The sequence below is a fragment of the Anabrus simplex genome, chromosome 5, assembly GCF_040414725.1.
Source record: "Anabrus simplex isolate iqAnaSimp1 chromosome 5, ASM4041472v1, whole genome shotgun sequence".
Lineage (NCBI taxonomy): Eukaryota > Metazoa > Arthropoda > Insecta > Orthoptera > Tettigoniidae > Anabrus > Anabrus simplex.
The window spans coordinates 98772131-98785353 of record NC_090269.1 but is presented as its reverse complement, the minus strand read 5'-3'; the positions used below and the strand labels follow the sequence as shown (position 1 = coordinate 98785353).

The following is a 13223-nucleotide window of genomic DNA, read 5'->3' as shown; positions in this document are numbered from 1 at the left end:
AACACTGTCACAATGGCAGTACAGGTGTTTAAAAGTAACTAATCCAAGGATAATTTCACCAGTTGAATGTATCGGCCTGTATAGTAATCAGGCCCAGGACAAAACTTCGCAGCACGTGAAAAAGCAGTCGGAACTCTGAAATACGCACCCAAAAAATAGTATCTAAATGTTCTTCGGATAAGAATGTTTTCATTCCTTCTGAAATACACCTGTCACAATTACATACACTGGCAGTAAATGTGTTTACAAATGCCACAATGTTATTTTCACCAATTAAAAATATACTCGCAAAGTTGAAGAAACATTCATCATTACTCTATTTACGTACACAATATTCCAGCGGAACACGAAAATAAAAATTAACCCATACATGCAAAACAAGAAGATAAAAATTAAACACTATATACAAGCGGAATAGAAGATTAAAAGTAAAACTATACATGAAGAACATTAAAATAAAACTTAAACACAATATACAAGCATAACACGAAAATAAAAATTGTGGTATGTTAAGTTTCAAATGCCTTGTCATTGTGCCGGTTGAAGATCCCTTCGCAGGCAAAATAGAAGAACAAATTGCATTTCAGCCTGGTTTTATTCTAGTAAAAAAGTCCTACATAGGACTCCGTTGCGACATTATGCAAAGGTTACCGTCTTTCGTACGGTTATATTACTAGGCTTCAATGAAAACGCTCTTACAAAACAGTTGAAAACAAAACAGAACACATTACGTTATTTGCAGGTACCGAAGGCCAGTTGCCAGTGCAACGGAACTCACAGAATAAAGAGGATGTGACAGAACGGAACACTCCAGCAAGTGGCAGCAAACAGCCAGTATAGACAGCTAGTACATGTAATTAATCTCGTAATGGAACCGTATTTAAGTTGATATATTAAAATTATATAATTTTATTTACAACCACCTATTCAATACATTACAATGTACTCATTGGATTGAAGTATAATCATGAAGTATTTTAAATAAGGGGAAGTTTCGTACGGCTACTTGCCAGTTTGCTTCAGATAGCCAACATTAGCGGACGCCTCATACCAGCCCTAGGATTCCAAAATCCAATACGCGCCATAATCTGCTCTCTTTCACTTAAGGATTGCTAGAACTTCCCTTATCTTCAAGATTGTCGTTAATTTAGGAGTCCACTATTTGGTGTTCATCACATACAGTTCCTTTGTCTTATTGCTAGCATGTGCATACTGACTAGCTCAACTTTAACTTTTATGGTATCAAGATTGTGTCTCTCCACTGGAATTCACAAATATTGGTGTTCATGTCATACGTAACCTTAGTCTGTATTGCTGTTGAGTGCCTTTTGACTGGTTCAACGTGGACACACGATGATTCAACAAACCCTATTTTAACTTTCGTTTTTAATTAATTTGAAAGAATTCCAACCTCACGATTTTTAATTTAATGCACGCTTCACGCATTGATGTAGATTTTAATGTCCACAATGCCTACCGTCATACTTTAACAACCCCATGATTAATCTTAATTTACAGATTGTTTATAGTTAATGCATTTCACGAGAAATACTCGTTTTTAATTTGCACACATTTTGTTACAATCTCAATCCTATTGTTCATATTGTGTTGATCGTTGACGATCGCTCTCTTATTATGACACACTTTTGATATGAGGATACTATTTTGATCATATTTAAACTCAGGGCCCTGACCTAGTCTTTGTGCATTAATGGCTGATGATGATCACTATGCCGAACAAAACATGTCCCATTATTTAAGATACTTCATGATTATACTATAATCCAATGAGTATGTTGTAATGTACTGAACAGGTGGTTGTAAATAAAATTTTATAATGTTAAGTCGGCTAGTAGCCGAAGGGCAGTGCATAGTAGCACTTCTGACGGGATAGCGAGTCAATGTCTCGTTTCATGATGTTTCGGAACAATCGGCACACTGTATTCCGGAACAGCGTAACAACTGTGCACCAGCACCCTAATCCCAGTGGGAGAATATGCCATGTGCGCTGTTCAAGAGAATATGTTCACCTGTGGTGAGCACACAAAGATTTAACTGACTGATCTAGCATTCTTCCCATAGCACAGAAAGACAGAGCCCCAGAATGTGTTAAGGGCATTCACATTTCCCAGGAAGAATCAAGGATATGGCAATTGAGCAACCTGATATTGTAGCTCATGAATGTAAAGACCGTAATCCAGTGGAAAGTACACATTGCACACCATTGTTGTTACTGGAGTGAAAACTGAAACTGCATCCAGCTGAGTACGGAGCAGCACTTCTTCACTGAAATGGCGTATGGCTTTTAGTGCTGGGAGTGTCCGAGGACATGTTCGGCTCGCCCGTAGGCGACCTGCGCGCCGTGATGAGGATGAAATGATGAAGCCCCCATATGTCTTATTTAAACGGAAAACAATTCAAACTTTATAAAACTGTAAAGGCAGTTTTGAATTAAAAGTAGTATTTTACAGAATAATTTAAGTTCAAATTTTCTCAGCATCACGATACGAGTCTTCTGGAATGTGCCGGGGTAGGTCTACAGTGTGTTTCATAGTTGCTAAGTTTGAGTGAAATGTTAATTCATTTGTATTCAGCATTTTAAGGAATGCCACATCACATAGCAGGCAGCATGCAGAGAAGCAGAATCCACGAACACGGCAATGCTGACAGTTGGCAAAAAACCGTGTCTCAATTATAATCAATTCATGCACACCGAACAATATTGTCAATGCCGATGAAACTGCATCTTTTTAACGCCAAGATCAACGGACTTATGGTTTTAAAGAAGATGAGGTCACTGTACTGTAATGCAGACTGAAGCGAAAGACTACCTCCCCTCGTCCAAGGAAATTTCAATAAGCCACGATGTTTCCGTGCAAGTACAAGGCATCTAAAGATGCTAACATTATAGTAACCCAAAAAGTAAGGCACTTGCACAGCAAAATTTGCCCTTTTCTTTGAATACTGGTATTTTTTTCTTTTGTTGCATGACTTTGTTTGCCAGCGATTTATCCAATAATGTAATTTCACCTTGTATACATTTCGGAAATAGTCTTTTTCCACGGCATTTAAAAGGTTCTTTTTCTTTTTTGCTATTGGCTTTACGTCGCACCGACACAGATAGGTCTTATGGCGACGATGGGAGAAGAAAGGGCTAGGACTGGGAAGCGGCCGTGGCCTTAATTAAGGTACACACCCAGCATTATTTGCCTGGTGTGAAAATGGGAAACCGTAGAAAACCATCTTCAGGGCTGCTGACAGTGAGGTTCGAACCTACTATCTCCCGAATACTGGATACTGGCCGCACTTAAGCGACTGCAGCTATCGAGCTTGGTATTTTAAAGGTTTAAACTGTGAATCAAGGTGATTGCATGCATTAAATGTGTCTTAGAATACTTTGTGACTCAGCAAGGTTTGGCATTTCTGAATTACGAGAGAAACGCCATGGCGGGAAAAAGGACAAGGATAGAGTCACAGCCCTGTGTTGCAATGCAGACGAAAGCGAGAGACTTCCTACTTCCCTCTTCATAGGAATGTTCAATAAACCACGATGTTTCAAGGGCATCAAGTACTTTCCAAGCAAGCAAAAGGCATCTAAAATGCATACAGTACAGTAATTCAGTGAATAAAGCACTTGCACAGGGGAGGCAGCATGGATTTCTCCTCGTCTTTGAATCATTCTTTCTTTCGTTGTGTGAGGTTATGTTTGTTAGCGAGTTATCCAACTGCATTATTTGAATACTGTAAATGCGCCTTGTTGGATACATTTCAGAAATAGCTTTCTCCATGGCATTTGTGAATCAGTGTTAATTGCTTGCAGTAACGGGTTATACAAGATTTTGTCACGCAGCAAGGGTTGGCATTTTTTAATTGTAACTTGGCGCTCAATTCGAAATCATGTAATTCAAAGTCACATTTTTGCATCCCTACGACTTTGAATTAACGAGGTTTTACTGTATGACAAAACTAACAAACGAGTTTGCAGGTGTGTTTGTTTAAAGTATTTACATTGCATGAAAAAAATTATCCATTACTTGTGTTACTATCCGAGTAAAAAGAGACCACGTGTGAGAAGTGTTTTAGACGTGGAGTGACGAATTTGTAATCTAGGAGAGGATTCTAGTAATGCACGAGACAAAGAATCTTCCGGTCTATAGCAAATCGAGCCTATTGCAAGTTGAGATTAATGAAATATCTGTCACGTAAGAAGGCCTACTTGCTAATTTTCATGGCAAATGCAGGGTCTTTTTTTTTAGCTGGCTCCGCAGCCCCACTCAGAGTAATATTTCTCTCGGCAAATGAGTCACCCGGCTATCGCTTTCCGTGCGTGTTCCCTTGACACACGGAGCAAGCCATAAAAAAGACCCTGTATATTATATAGCAGTGATAATGCATTTTTATCATCTCAAATATGTTCAAGCTAAGTACTGTAGCTATATTCGCCATGTTCATATATGCGTAAATACCACGTGGAACTCAAGAAGTGATATGAAATACGCCTACGTTACTCTTCCGATGGAAGGAATTTTAGTTCATTTCACTCTTTTTCAAAATGGTCCTTCCTGAAATTAGCGTGCAGGGATTATTTGCATAAATACGGTACATGGAGCAGCCTCAAATTTCATAAAACCGAGAAATGTAACAAAAGTACTGAAGCTATATAAAAGCCTCTATGGTGTGAATAAAGCAATCGACAAGCATCTAGAACAAAAGGGCAACCGAGTTGCTAGCTAGTTTGAATTTCAAATGCAGGGCTGCTGATCAACGTCTCTATACTCACAGAAGAGAATGGAAACATCACATACGTTAACATAATGTTAGTGGCAGGCATAACCCCCACAGTTAAGAGTCGAAATAACCAGGAAAACCAGAAGTCATTTTGCCATAAAAGATATGGGAGATGTGAAGCACTACCTCGGAACAGAAGTGGGATGTGGCAGAAGAGTCATTCCTTCTCAGAGAGGAGAAATAGCCAGAATACTCTAAGAATACAGTATTCTTGAACCAAAACTAGTAAGCATTTCAGATGAAAACTTAATTTTTCTGCATTATAGAAAGCAGCCCGAAGCTGCAAAATGATCACTATAAAGGCGGAGTTATGGGCCCACTATTGTATTTAGCGTCAATGTCCAGGCTAGACATTGCAACAGCTGTCTAAATTTTATACAGGAATGTGGAAAACCCAACTGAAAGGGGCTGGAAAGCAGTGAAGAGTGTACTGTGTTACTTAGCGGGGACAAATGATAAATTAAGTTGTGATAGTCAATAGACGTGTGCTCAAAACTGACAGCATGAAACTGCCTTGTGCAGTGACACTGGTGCTTGCGAAGCAACATTAATAAATTGAGGAAAATGATATAACGTAAATAACAAAAATGAATTATGAAAATGATATATATTGACAATTGAATATAGTTTTTAAAGAGCCAGATCTGCAGGGCCGGACGAGTAAGCCGTGCGGTTAAGGGCGCACAGCTGTGAGCTTGCATCTGGGTGATAATGGGTTCGATCCCCACCGAGAATGTTTTAACTTCCCTTATGCTGTCTGAACTGTTGACTGTACTCTTGTACAAATTCAGAAGCCACATGTTCGTGGGAATGACTACATTTACAGAAAAGGCATCCCTAGCATTAATGCACAGGCCACTTGCAATGGAAAGGAAGAATTCAACCAGTGTAGATGTATCACGGCCTGACTGTCTACGACTCCCGAATTTGGAGAAAAAAATTTGGAGAAACTCTGATGTTTGCAGAGTTATGACGCCTCTGTAGGAAGTCAAAGGGATGACAACTTCTGCCCACTGTCAGCAGCCTTGAAGATGGTTTTCTGTGGCTTCCCATTTTCACACTAGGCAAATGCTAGGGTTGTACCTTAAGGCAACAGCCGCTCCCTTCCTACTCCGTCATTCCTATCCCATCGTCATAAGACCTATCTGTGTCGGCGTGACGTAAGCAAGTTGTAAGATCTGCAGAAGTTTAAATGATGAGCTTGATTACAACGTAGTGTCATGCACGAGCGGTGTCTGCATCCGTGTGGGAACTCGCGAGAGCAGTGGATTCCTTGTGATGTCACAAACCCATATGGCACTCCACAGCAACCCGGTGTTTATGAACGAGCAGTAGAACACTAGAACATCTCGTTCGTGAACACTAAAATAGTTCACTTGCCTGAAATTACCGTTAATACCCTCTGTAGATCAGTGGTAGATATAGCAGGTTCGAACCTGGCAGAGGACGCCGGATTTTTGAAGGGCAACAACATCTAGATCTTCAGCCCAGTAATGAGGTGGAAAGTGTGTTTCTTCTTTCTCAATCCTCCCATGCCCACAAATAGTGTGCCTAGAGAATCCAATAATAATTTTTTAAAATTTTGTATGGCTATTTCAAGTCAGGTGCAGCCCTTGTAAGGCAGACCCCCCGATGAGGGTGGGCGGCATCTGCCATGTGTAGGTAACTGCGTGCTATTGTGGTGGAGGATAGTATTGTGTGGTGTACGAGTATGCTTCCGAGTGCCTTGTAATGGCCAGGAGGGGCCCACTCAGAAAGCTGGAGTTGAGTGAGGAAGATCCTGAGAAAGATATTGGACCAATCAGAGAGGAAGGTGGCATTTACAGAATCCACCATAATGATGAACTGTATAAACACCGGGAGGACATTGTCACATCTATAAGGAAAAGGACCTTTATGGACACTTGGCCCGTCTGGATTTCGAAAGACTCACCAACAGAATATTCACAGTAACAGGAAGAGGCAAGGCTTCTAAGAACAAATGTATCATATCAGTTAAGTAGGATATGGAACAACTAGATATCCCACTGGGACAAACTCATGACCGAATACTGTTCCGTCAAGCCATCCAACACTGATTTTTCCCAACGTCCCTTACAATAAGAAGACTACAGAATCTAAGTGGACAGAGGAAAGCTGGCTCATTGTCAGCAAATGAAGGAGTATTGGAAGAAGAAGAACATATACATTGTGCGAGCTCCATCAGAGACAATATGAACATTGCCTTGATGCGATTGATTGAACAGATAGTCTCATGGTTCATGACAGCTAATTGCAGCTGACCAACAACAAAGAAAATGGTTGTATTTTGTACTTTCAGGCAATCTGTTTTAATTCTTTTATAAAATAATACTTTCCGAGACAGACTGGTGGGCCCCACCAATCATCAAGGATCTCTCCTCTATGCTACTCTTCAGGTATAGTAAAAAGTCTTTCTATGACCCCAACATGCAAACTGCTTACCAGAGCACCATACCAATTTTTTCCCACTGTAAAGACTCCTAAGCCATTTAAATGAATCTTCCTTCTTCAAGTCAATGGAAGGAAAGCTGGACACACTATACACCCAACTGCTCTGAAGTCGCAGGTAATTCACAGTGGGTATTATGATCATGAAGCATAAGTAATGTCCTCTGTATATCAAGGGGGAGAGTAAAAAGGTGCCTCATTGCTTTCTCACCATCCATAATAAAAAGGCTTACTGAAAGTAATTTCTAAAATACTGCTTCCTATTTATTTATGTCACACTGGCACGGGCAGGTCTTGTGGCGATGAGATAGGAAAGGTTTAGGACTAGAAAAGAAGCGACCTGTGGCCTTGAACATTTGCCTGATGTGAAAATGGCAAACCATGCAAAACAATCTTTGAAAATAGAAAATCACAGAAAGCCATCTTCAGGGCTGCCTAGTGGGATTCGAACCCACCCTCTTCCGAATACAAGCTCACAGCTACGCAACCGAAACCGCGTGGCCAACTTGCTCTGCAATTTCTAAAACAAAATCCACAGGTCGCAACATGTGATCCAGGAAGTTTTATATAACATGTCTATGCTCTATATATACCAGAAAATGGTTATCTTCAGAATATCATTCAAACAATCAAACAGAACAAGGATGACGAGGGTCTGATAAAGGGTAAATGATATTACAAAGCAGTGACATGTATATACAGATCCAGTCTTAAATCCCTACGTTCTCTTGCAAATCTAGAAATCATTCGCCAAGAGAAATAATTTAGCATAATTGCCAATAATACGAAACTTCCAGTAATGGTACGCCTCATGGGATGTCTACGCTCAATTTGTGTTTCAACAGTGGTTGAAGATTATAATTTGAATGAAATTTCAATTGTCTGGTAAATGCCATTCAAAAAAAAAAAATCAAGTTTCTATGTTTAATAAAAATTCAGACAAAACCGAAAAATCACTATTAGATTCAAACGATTAGTACCAAATTCACAAGTCATGACTATAGAGAGAAAATTTGTGTACACAACTATCGTCGATAGAATTATGAACCCTGACCTACTCCTGACCCTGTTCAGCCTGCCGACTTTGGTATCTAAAGCAGACGTTGACAAAACGTAGCAGGTTACTGTAAACATTGGCTAGCTGCCAACTGCAGTAACTGAACTAGTCCAGAGGGCTTGCAAAGAAGAGAATGTGGATGTAAGGCAGTTTCCGCCCATAAGCAATATGCCACCTAGGAAATGATGTGGAATACCGTACTGTTTTTTGAATACTATACAGGCTACTAAAGGAAGCAAGACAATTGTAACAGCCAGCAACAGACTGAATGTTAGTGACAGCTGCACTGAACAACCGAACTGGATATAGCACTCGGGTATGAAATAAATATGATATGGTAAAATTACTTCCCACATTACACGAATGTCCGATTGAGAGGAATGAATACGTCACGAAGCTTAAATAATACAATGTGGCACAATGAATGTACTTCCGCAGTACCCTGAAAAGTTAGCAAATAAGAATATGCACGTGCAAAATTACGAAGTGTTTATAATAATACGTCCAGAATAGGTTATCATATGACAATTCATTAAATAACATATGATGTACCATGCGAAATCACAGCCACGCAAGTAATCACACTCGTTAACTTTGCTTCACGCTTAATTAACACTAAAACCGACCTTATTTTAATACTTACTCCATCTTTATTAGCTTGTGAAGGCACACTTGCGTGTGCGACGACTTTGGCGACTAGTAACCCATTTTCACCGCTGTTTTAGCCGAGCAGAAAATATTCGTAACGTGCTATTCGGTGGTGTCATGGAGGAAGAATGAAGATGTTTCACAACCAGAGCGAGTGTCGCGCCACATTCCTCCACGCTCCACGCACTACTTTCGTGAAAAGTGGCAAATGAGTTTTCATTGTCAAATAGTAAACGATGCAAATGTTGAATAATATTATAAAGCTATTTTATTTATCCACATACTTCTTGTATATGCTCAATGCCGAAATGAACTATCGTTTCTCGTAAGTACTACTTTCTTGACGTAAAATGGCGGGAGTGGGGTGTAACATATTGCAACAGAAACTTCCTGCGTGACGTCATAATCTTTATAAAACATTACAATTTCGTCTGCTTACTCGGTTCAGTCCGTCGACTTGGAAACTCAAGATGTTTTTATAACTTTAGAAGTTGAGAAGTATTGCTCAATAAACGTCACGATTCCAGTACGAATTGCATTTTATAAGAAAGATAACAGGAAAATAAAGGATAATTTCGACTTCTGAAAAGCGGTGTGTATATTTTTATAGACTACTGGTACGTTCTATTGAGAGGACGTAAAATGGAAAATGTTAAGCACACATAACTTTAGATGATTATTGTTTCCACACCTCAAGTCGTCTTAAAATAATATGCTTTAATGGCAAAAATAATATTAATCACGTACAGTCTGCAAGCTATCTTAGAAGGGCAAAAAAAAAAAGCGCTTGCGCTCTGAATATCCACTATTGACTTTCAGTTAGCGTACATTGACCCCATTGTTTTTTCGTTACCGTAATCTACTTACGAATGCCATTCTATAACGACACTATACTGCAAATTCCAGGTTACGTGACTGCCCAGAACTTTGTCTGGAGTACGTGGTCATTCATAATTATTCAGAGTGCGTACTGTATTACAAACCGGAATACGGTAATTCCTCAGCCGTTTCCAAGATAGTGACTAAGGAGTGGGGCTGGGGGATTAAATACGACATTGGCTTCCTACACGTTACATAACCACCATGAAACAAAATTCCTATATCGGTACTCTGGCGCCTGTTTAGATCCTTGGCAGTTAGAACAGACGTATTTTTGTTTTAATATTTATTCAGCGACAACGAATTTATGTGCGTCACAAGTCGCACCCGCGACCTTTAGGCCTACCGGTACAGAGTAAGCACCTTCCCCCCACCCCTCAAAAAGATTTTTTTTTTTTTTCCACCGACTCAGAAAGTTCTTATGGCGACGATGGGATATGACTGGGAAAGAGCGATAGTGGCCTTAATTAGGGTACCCTACAGCCCCAGGAATTGCCTGGTGTGAAAATGGGAATCCATCTTAAGAGAAGTCGACAGCAGGATTCTCCCAAATGCAAGCTAATGGCTACAGTTCTTGAACTTGTGCAGCCAACTCGACATAAATGTTATGTTTCATGACAAAAATAGTTCAACAGTGGAAATGAACAGTAGACTTGCAATTTCTTTTTAATGAGTGGCGAGAAGACCATTTTTATAGTGCCTTCTGCGTGTATACGCAAGTTCACAAGACAGCTGGCAACGCGGACCAAACGGCCGAAAGTGAGGTGTTGCGGTTTGGCCGTAATTTCCAAACGAATGCGAGAAACACTTTTGCCCGTATAACATACAATTTTATTCATAGTTTGTTTAATATGTAATGTTTTTATTTGAATGATATTAGGATGAACACGTTATACTCACCCCCTGTGTGGGGGGGGGGGGGTTGAATACAGTATCCCCTGCCTGTGTCATAGAAGGCGGCCCCAGGGGCTCTCTATTAGGTGCGTGGGTGGCACCCGCGGGGCCCTAGCTCAGCCTGGTATTACTTATGCCAGTCTTCTCACTTTAATCATTCCTATCCGACCTCCCTTGGTCAACTCTTGCTCCTTTCCGACCCCGACAGTATTTAGTTTTTGAGGCCAAGCGAATCTTTCCCTTTTACGCCCTTTATAACTCTTACCTCTCGTGTATCCTCCTTCGTAGGTCAACAGTTACCGCAATTACTTGCCTTACACGAAGCCCTGTGTTTGATTGCCAGTATTGTGGGGGCGGTAGAATGACATCCACGGTATCCCCTGCCTGTCGTAGGAGGCGGCTAAAAGGGGCCCCAGGGGCTCTTAACTTGACTTGGGAGCGTGGGTTGGCGACCACGGGGCCCTTAGTTGAGTTCTGACATGCTTCCACTTACTTGTGCCACGCTCCTCGCTTTCATCTTTCCTATCCGACCACTTTTGATCAACTCTTGTTCTTTTCCGACCCCGAAGTATTAGGTTTGCGAATCTCAGGGAGGCATTCATTTACATGCTCTCCGTGGCTCTTGCCTTTTTTTTTTTTTTTTTTGTGATACCTTCAGTTTTTTTGGAATGTCAGACCTCTTCCATTGTCCCTGTGATTATTGTTTATAGAGAAAGAATGGTTGCCCAGTTGTATTGATTGCGCATATGTACTTCCTCTGAAAACAATGATCACCATCACCACCACCAACTGAATGCCTATTGTATAACGCAAACTATATATAAAAGGATAATGTTTTAAAAATTAAGCATTGAACCTTCATTAGAAATAATGGTGTAATCAGTGAGAAGGGCTCACAAGGCTAGGGACTTCAGAATCAGAAAAGAATGAGGTAAGTAAGGGCATAGTCCAGTACCGCTCAACTAGCTGTGCCTATGACGCATAGGAATATTGCTGAAATCTTGACCGTTGACTGGCTTTCCAGAGGGTTCGGAGGCCTCACACAATTAGAGAAACTTCGTATATATATTCTAGAAACCCAGTAGAGCTATAAAAAGCAGGGCCCCTCACTTTCATCTATCCGACCTCCCTTGGTCAAATCTTGTTCTTTTCCGACCCTAACGGTATTAGAGCATTGGAGGCCTAGGGAGCCTTGCATTTTCACACCCTTCATGGCCCTTGTCTTTCTTTCGCCGATACCATCATTTTACGAAATGTTGTACCCCTTCATTCTTTCTCTCTTCTGCTTCTTCTTCTTCTACTACTACCTCTTTTCCCACACCTTGTGGGGTCACGGTTGTGAATTGTGTCGCACATGGCCCTGTTTTACGACCGCATGCACTTCCTGACGCCAACCCTATGTGGAGGGATGTAATCACTATTGCGTGTTTCTGTGGTGGTTGGTAGTGTGTTGTGTGAATATGAAGAGTAGAATGTTGGGACAGACACAAACAACGAGTCCCCAAGCCAGACTAAAATCCCCGATCCAGCCGGGAATCAAACCCGGAACCCTCTGAACCGAAGGCCTCAGCACTGACCATTCAACTAAGGATTCGGACTCATTTTTTGTCTCTGATGAGTGTGAATAGAGGATGTTTGCCTTGTTGTGCTTTATCTTAAAACAATAATCACACTACCACCTTATCTGTAGGAATTCATAGGCTTATGAGTAATATTGAAGTCTTTGGGCCTATATTAAGCCAGTTGAAATAGTCATCGGCCTTCTACCTGGCTACACAATACAATTCAGACAGCAGTTTACAATTAAACTGTATAGAGTAAACGCAAAATAAATCTCCTTCCACGGGTAGTTGGACGTTCCAGACCACGATGATGTTCCCAAACCGCTCCGGAGAAACCAACACCCTGATCAGTAGCAATCAAGAGCCTTCAGTTCCTGCCCAGGTTAAGGCAGTTCAAAAGGATTTTAAAGGTGATCGTAACATGGGGAAGAATGTTGTGAGGGGCTATCAGGGTGCTAAAAACTTGTTCCTTCCCTCCCTCCCGCCCACCGATCTCAAACCCAAAAGATTCCTGCGGACGCCCATGACAAGGATACGGGTTTACGTTATATTATTTTCGGCTATACCCTCCTTCTTCCAAGGGTCGAACCGTTCTCATTTTCCCCTTTTTAATGGAGGATGGTTAACCTGCCGTACTTCCTTTTACGACAATAACACGACCACCTCCGCCGGGCTTGAATCAGCAATCATAGAATCTGGAGACCGACACTCCGTCACTGTTCCCCCTTTGTTGCAGGGTCGCGATACGGGTCCGCCTGCAAAAATAGAAACTCGGGCCCCTTCAAATAACATCTTAAACTTTCGGATAACTAGTATAAATTTAATTACAGCAGGAAGAAGTAATGCAGTATATTGCCAAGTTATACGAGTATAAATAAAGGGTCGCGCAGCTGAAGCTTGCATTCGGGAGATAGTGGGTTCGAACC

The 13223-nt window shown here is 41.0% G+C and overlaps 1 protein-coding gene across 1 annotated transcript in view; it reads right to left on the bottom strand.

Annotated features, from left to right (window-relative positions):
* Positions 1 to 9115, bottom strand: part of crc (bZIP transcription factor crc) — a 79651-nt gene extending 70536 nt beyond the window's left edge. The window contains exon 1 of the mRNA XM_067147046.2: positions 8958 to 9115. The gene's annotated coding sequence lies outside the window, so the exon portion shown is untranslated. The remainder of the gene's footprint in view (positions 1 to 8957) is intronic.
* Between the last annotated feature and the right edge of the window lie 4108 nt (positions 9116 to 13223).